We start from the raw sequence: 8,252 nt of genomic DNA, 5'->3' as shown, positions 1-8,252 counted from the left end.
GATGTTTACGACCCTCTGCCACTAGAGGGCCCCGAATTGCAGTGTGTAACATGGCGATGTTGAACGTAACCATGTCGGTGCTGGAGAAACAGCTTGCTATAACGGAGTTTAGAATGTCCTTCAGCTTAACAACGCCAGATCACACATGAGCGCTGCGACATCTGCAACAATCCGACGCCTTCGTTTCCTTATCGTCGATCACCCTCCATACAGTCCCGACTTGGCTCCAGTTGTTTCCGAAATTTGAAGAACACTACCGAGGACTCCTTTTTAATAGCGATGAAGCGGTGAAACCACAGGTCATGTTATGGTCAATAAAGTCAAATTTTCTGCAGCGACTGTATCAACGAACTGGTCTCTCATTGGGAGAAATGTGTTTGTCGACAGGGCGTCTGTTCAGAAATAAATATGTATACACGAGGAATAAAGATGTAGAACATTTACAACGTTTTTTTATTTAAAAAGCTTTAAGATAAATTCGGAGGCATTACTATTCAGCACGCCCTTCAACTTTTAGTAAAAATATTTAAAATTTCTAGCGAAACTTCTTTAAAAACAATGTTTTTATTTATTTTCTGTTTTCCTGTCTCAAAACGAAAAAACTAATTTTTGATACCTTTGTTGTACACGGAACGAGGTTCAGATGCGTTTCACGCATTAGACTCGGTATAGTCGAACACAGCCATTCACAGCATCCGTGAAGTACAGTCCCCTTATGAGAAACACTGTTGTGAAGATATGCAATGTTGTTCTTACACTTAACACGCCACCCACATAGATGGTGATTATTTCTCCATCATAATTAACACGTTCCGCAATGATTATGGACAATGTAATATATTTCTTGCTCTCAACACATCAACTAGTGCACAGGATCTCTCGTTACACTGAGAGAAGATTAACCTGATAACATCGCCCTGGTTAATTGCTGTTTACTGGTAATGTTTCTTAGTTGTCTACATTATGCATAGTACACCACCTTAGTCCAGCACGGCGATTAACTGGAGTTAAATAGACGTGATTCGCGGGCTTCGAAGTCGACGACCTTCAAAAAGGACTATAGGCTGCATTTGCCTTTTATTGCTGGGTGACAAAAGTTTACTCAAAGCAGTTTAATGAACCTGTACTTTCACGACCAGCAGTCGAAGCATCTCAATTGTGTCTCAGAGAGGCCGGGTAATTACATCGTCTGAAGTTACTTGTGAATGGCTCCAAAACCTCTTTTTGTTATTTGGAGTGTGAGTCGATCTTGTTTGTAAGATGTACATTATGGATTATTCCATGATGCACAGGCAGTAACTTTTTTCAGTCGTGAGATAACACTTCTAGAAAGTCTCAACGGATATGACATTTCTACACATGTCGACCGGTACCCACTGCTAATCCACATATCATAATCACTGATATGGAGCAACGCGTTCACCATCCACCACTGGCAATTACTATCTATCTATGCAGCAGCAGAATAACATAGTTGGTATTTCATCTTTGGCTAATGGTATTCTTGAACATCAGTTGCGAAGGAAATTGAAAATTTAACAAAAAGTAACAGCCTATTACCTAATGAAACAATAAGTGTACTGTTACTAGTCACTATTTAAAACAGTGACTAGTAACAGTAAACGTATTGTTTTATTCGGTATCAATAAGTCGCGACAAGCCTAACCTCAGCAATGCCGACGTGCCTGGAAGCCAGCAGAGAGCCACCTCCTTCCCAAGTCGTTGTAGTTGGAGGGGGGTATCCAGGATGGTCTGTATTTTATCTGATGGATACAAACTTTGCAATGAGTGAAGGGCACTTAGTGAATCGGGACAAGAAATTTAGGACAGGAAGAGCGTCTCATCTACTCCAGTGCCCGCAAGATCGCAGACAGTTCTGCATCAAAGACAGTAAACGCTTGAGGCAGTCAGACCTTGAGGACACGATCCAGAAAAACAACAGAGCAACCAACGGAATGCCCCTGTTCCGACCCATCCGTGAGAAACAGCTACATAGTTGTGGTGCTCACATAAAATGGCAGAAAATATTACATTAAAAACTGAATCAGGAGTGCAATCTCTCTTGTACCGCACCAAATCTATAATCACTCTGGGCGTCTCCAGTAACTAGGGTGGTAGGTGGTTAAAACCCTGGATTTGGGGCCATACGGGCTCCACACCGAGGGACTCCAGCACACATTGCACACGAATCCCAAACGGCATCGTGGCTCGGGGACGGTGGGACGGTGGGAAAGAAGACTGTCCAGAGGTGGATGAGCAACAATATGGTGAGTGGGTGAGGTTGGAGCTACAAGAAACTTACACACCTGACGCAACAGGAGGAGCTGCTGCCGGAAGGTAAGTGGCGGTTCCCTGGCCACAGCACAGAGGCTGGATATGGGACTGATCCGATAAGCACCTGTAGCCAGTCGAATTCCCGCACGGTGGACAGCGTCAAGGATCCGCAAATAAGAGGGCCTCGCTGACCCACACACCGTGCACCCATAGTCCAGCCGTGAACGCACAATAGCCCGATAAAACTGGAGGAGACGCGTCCTGTCCGCTCCCCAAGATCTGTGACGGAGGCACTTGAGGATTTTCAGTTCCTTCAGGATTCTGGCTTTCAAGTCTCGCAAGTGTGGCAACCATGACAATCTGGAGTAAAAAATGAGGCCCAGGATGACGAGAACGATTAAAATGAACATACACACACACTTATCGGCAGAAAACTGAAAACCCGTCCTTGCAGCCCACTCTTCTAACTGCCGCACTGTAAGTTGCAACTAACGGCTCACTGCAACACTGGAGGAGGAACAGAAAACAGCAAAGTCGTCCACAAATAAGGAGCACTGCACTGGCTCCTTACCGTAGATGTTATACTGTTTATGGCTATGGCAAAGAGGGTAACAGTTACAACACTGCCCTGAGGGGGGGGGGGGGACACCATTTTCCTGCTCAAATCGATCGGCCAGTGTGTGAGCATCTCGCGTCCGAAAAAAAACCGCTGAGACAGGAAAGACCGAATGAAAATGGGGAGGTGGCCACGAAAACCCCGTTGATGCAGTTGTGCGAGAATACAGTGTCTCCAAGTAGTATCGTATGCCTTACTGATATCAAAGAATATGCAGATACAGTGATGCTGACGGACGAAAGCCTGCTGAATAAGCGCTTCTAGGAGGGTCAGGTTGTCGACCGTGGACCGAAATTTTCGGAATCCACACTGAGAGCGGCTTAGGAGTTGCCTGGTCTCTAAACGCCAGACCAGACGACGGTTAACCATCCGTTCCAGGGTCTTTCCTACACAGCTCGTCAAGGCGATACTCCGATAACTACTGGGACATGTGTTGTCCTTTCCTGGTTTGAGGAGAGGGATTAGAATTGCCTCCCTCCACAAGTTGGGGAAGATACCTGTATGCCATATTAGATTAAAACACTCGAGGAAGATTTCCTTTGACGCCGCTGGCAGATGTCGAAGCGTGCAGTACTGGATGTGATCGTGACCGGGTGCAGTGACAGAAGTCTCACTCAGTGCCGATTCGAGCTCACACATGGAGAAAGGGGAGTTGTAGGCCTCAGAACTACTCGACCTAAAGTCCAACTTTTCCCTCTCGACAATCGCACGGTAGCAACGAAACGCTGGATCCTGGCTTGCATTGGCAGTAGTTTGTACAAAATACTCGGTCAACGTCTGAGCAATGTTTCCAGGTGCTGTTTCGAGGCACCCCTGGTACTTGTCTCTCTTTGCCAGGATGACTACGTTGAGAAATAAATATGTAGACATGTAGAATAAAAATGTAGACTGTTAATAATGTTCATTTTACTGAAAAAGTATTAAACTTTTCACATAAAAAGTTCGGAGGCTCTGCTTTTCAGGACTCCCTCGTTTTATGGCAGTTTTGTGAACTATTTAAAAATAGGACTAATACAATTACGGAAAAATAGCAACACCAAAAATCAATTAATATAGAGAAATGAAATTTCAGGAGTCCATTTTTCTGGGTAACATATTCAGGTGACTAACACTGCAAGAGTACAGGCTAATGAAGAGACAAGTCATTGCAAATGTGAAACGCTGGTACATTAATAGCCTGCGTAACCACCAGTATGTTGAATGCAAACATGCTTTCGTTGTGTTGTACAGGTGTACACCCCGAAAACATCGCACAAATCTTCTCCGGCGTGACCTACGGCCTCCACACACTGCAGGTCATACGTCTGACTGGGCTATTGTTGTACTCGCCGCCTTGCATCCTCCCCAAAGAGGAAAACTCGCGACTTGTCAACCACACCTCACGCTTCCAGTCGGAGTGTTGTCTGGCCCACTGAAGACGTCGTGCAGCTTTAAGATTCGCAGTGAGCAGCAGGCATTCGCGAGGTACGCAGCTCCAGATGTCCACAGTTCTCTTCGCAATGTTCAATTGGACATTGCATGAGAAGTGCAAGAATTTATTGACAGCAGCAATTCTAGAACCCGCTTACCATTGACAAGACGTGACTCTTGTTCCAGTCCCTGGCAGTTACAATCTGTTTGCAGTCACTGTTATTATGCCGTGTTATATGGCTGCTACTGGTACACCATTCCTTGCAGACAGGTTGTACAGTGTATGTTGGCACATCAACCATCAGACAACTTCATTCACAATGAAGCCGTAGGAATGTCCAAAGACGATGGAACCTTTCTATCATTCTCTCACGCCTCCAGGTATTATACACACACAAGCACGCACGCGCGCACACCCACCCTCCCACTCACCCACCCACCCTCCCACACAAACACAAACGCACAAACCACTTCACTGCTACGACTTCTGTCAGAAGTGGAAAGTCACAGAGAGCAGCATTGATGGGGGGGGGGGGGGGGGGGGGGTCACTCAGAGCGTTGTAGGGAAAGCGCCAAGCACTGAAGGGTAAGTGTCATAAACTGAAGCCTACGCTCACATTTTATGTAAATATTAAGTGGGGCCCCTCCATGCCCACTTTTGCAAGTTGACTATTCAAAAAGATCTACTGTCACCTTTACTTTTACTTTCGTTGGTATCTAAAAAAATTCCGCCGAATATGCAGCGATTTATTTTCGCCTGACTTGTTAACCATTTGTAACTTCCTGAGAAGCGTCACGAGTGACCAATTTCGAGTAAAACCTACACATTTCCCTGGTTGTCATGTTAAAATTTGCTTATTTTGCCAAAAGACCGCGGAGTTAACACTGTTACACCCCACTAACGTATTGTGCAGACACAGTTGCGAGAGAATTATGAAACTGTGGTTTATTGAGTTTATTAAGTGAGGAACTGAGGAAAATAAAAGTCAGTATCTTATGAAATATCACTTTCACGGTACAAAAAAACGTGTAATGTCTTCATACATGATGTTCCAACCCACAGCATTTCTCGTTTCACCAGATATCGATGGCCCTTAAAAATTAAATTCTTTCACCAAAAAGGGCTGTAGTTATTGGAATAACACGATAGATAATGAAGTTTTTACATAGTAATGTTATGGTGAAATACTCTCCTCTTTGCGTGCCATCATTTGCCGAAATCCCATTTCGATATCTGAAACCGTTTGTGAAGCATGTGGAATGGATATTTCATTCAACGGCTTTATCACTGACCCGATGCTATCGCAAATAAATACAGCACGTAAATAAGCAGCACTCGTAATATTTTTCAAACGCTGGACGAAACACAATCCCATGTCTCACAATAACAAAAATAGAAGACAATGTCAGAAACTGCTGATTGCGGTTGTTAATGCGCATTCTTATGATTCTAAAATCAGGCACTATATTGAAACACCGACAAGCAAACATCATGTGTTCCTAGGTACACTATCCTCTAGGTGCCACCCTCTTCCTAACTACAAAAAAGGTACAACGTTACCTTCATAAGCATCTTAGTTAATAATAGCTTATGAGTGTTAACTATACATCAGATTACTTACTTACACCTTCATGCATTCCAACTTGCAGAAAACGTCATTTCGATACCTTGGGCCAATCATGAGTCAAGAATTAGGCACCTCACAGTACATTCAAAGTGTCGGTTATAAAATGATCCTTACGATGTGCCCGTTGTTGTTCTTTTGGCTTATAGAAGTTTTTCGTGGGTGACTGGAAAGAATTCCCTATCTTGAAGAAATCACAAGGAATTAAATGCACGTTTTGTGTTGCAGTTGGATTTAACATTTTTAATTATTACATAATTTGTAATTCTCGGTATTCGTAAGGCCATTGATAGTCTCTTTAGGAAGCTAAAACTATTGGTTTCAGTGGTACTATATACATATCTCTTTCGTAGTATTTTTCGAGGTTGATGATTTTTCACTTTTCTCAAAAAATAATATTAAGTATAAACATAAAACTACGACGAAAAACAACCTGTACAAGGGATTAAGGCATTTAACATTTTGTTTATCTTTTCTCAAAAAATAGCGCTCAGCACGTATGCAATACTGATATCAAAAACAATCTCTACAAAGTATTCAGAATTTTAATAGTAGTGCGAAAAGAGTCATATTCGTTGGGAGACATTTGTTTATCAAACTTACAATGTATATTATAGATTATGTGATTAACATGGTAAAGTTTAAAACAGTACTCTCAAGCATTTCGGAAAGAACACACTGTTGATGATCCACAGCAATACGAAATACTTCCGAAATTTATTCGCTGCCTGAGAAATCCTTGACATCAGCTTTATTACGTATAGATCTACTACCCAAAAGTGACATATGAGAATTTGTGACTGCCCGGGACTCCAACCCCATCCTGCACAAATTTTCATACGCCACTATTGGATAGTAAGTAACACAGCTGACGTCAAAGAATTCGCAGACAACGAATAAATTCCGAAAGTTTAAGAATGTACTAAAAATCGTTCAGTTGGACAATTCTGTCTACTCTGTTGAATAATATATCCACGGTAACTATTAAAATTAGTGTATTCGGTCATACTACAATTAATATTAGCATCCTTGTTGTAAAGGTCTTCAGTCCGGAGACTGGTTTGTTACAGCTCTCCACTCTGGTATATCCTGTGCGAACTTCTTCATCTCTGCATAACTAGTGCGACCTTCATCCGCTTGAGCCTGCTTACTGTATTCATTTCTTGGTTTCCCTCTATTATTTTACCTCCGCCTCCCATTCCTGCCACACTACCTCTATCATTAAAACAATCATTCCTTGATGCCTCTAGAGATATCCTATCAACCAATTGCTTCTTTTAGTCAAATTCCGCCGTAAATTTATTTTTTACCCGATATGATTCAGTGCGTCTCCATTTGTTGTCCCATCCATCGATATAATCTTCAACATTTTTCTGTGGCAACACATTTCAAAAGCTTCTATTCTCTTAAAGGCTGCACAATTTATCATCCACGTGTCACATCCATACTAGGCTAAACTTCAAACAAATGACTTCAGAAAAGACATTCGAACACTTAAATTTATATTATATTTTAAACTATTCGTAATTTTCAGACACACTTTTATTGCTATTTGTTTTCACCATTCTAAACTACTTTTGTCGGGGCAGAAATGTGGGTTCTTTGACTGCTCGCTGATACGGCACATCAAACTAGAACACATGACATGTTGGTTCGATTTATTAGATCAGTGAATAAAAAGTTACTTAACTTTGACACACTTCTTTGCCATAGGAGTAATGGATAACTTACAACTGTAATGGACTTGACGCACTAATTGACAAGCTGTTCTCTTGAAATACAGTACTCAGCATCAACAACACTAGAAGCTCATCTGAAACTCTAACTGCTCGTTGGTCCACACGCTGATGCTGACTGCTGTCGCTGAGGTTTCGAACTGGGGTCAGCTCTTGCATACTCAGCACTATATTGACCTCAGTGTGAGTGCACTGCTGTTGATGAGAGAGAGGCGTGGTCTTCTGGAGAGCCATTCATATGTCGTTGGAGATTGCAGCGAGCCCTCTCTAATGTCTGTGGTATCGATTCACTTTGCCGACGTTGATGTGTCACAGGAATCCATGGAAGATACCACACTATTAACAGTCTGCATTTTATCTCGTCTCCCTTTCGGCTATCATTGTTATTTTTCTGCGCAGCTCATCTACTACTTTAGTGTGTCCTTTCCTAATTCCACCAGTGTCATCTTATTTTATTTGACTGCACACCACTACCCTTTAGAACTATAACGAAGTTAGTCACTTCAGTCTGTTGTGGTGGTGCTGGTGAGGTCGCACAACCTTTAAGCACTACAGCCGCATTCAGAAAGACGGCAGTTTACCTCCCTATTC

This window comes from Schistocerca nitens, chromosome 1 (genome assembly GCF_023898315.1).
Source record: "Schistocerca nitens isolate TAMUIC-IGC-003100 chromosome 1, iqSchNite1.1, whole genome shotgun sequence".
NCBI classification, from domain to species: Eukaryota; Metazoa; Arthropoda; class Insecta; order Orthoptera; family Acrididae; genus Schistocerca; species Schistocerca nitens.
This window is presented reverse-complemented; position numbering follows the sequence as displayed.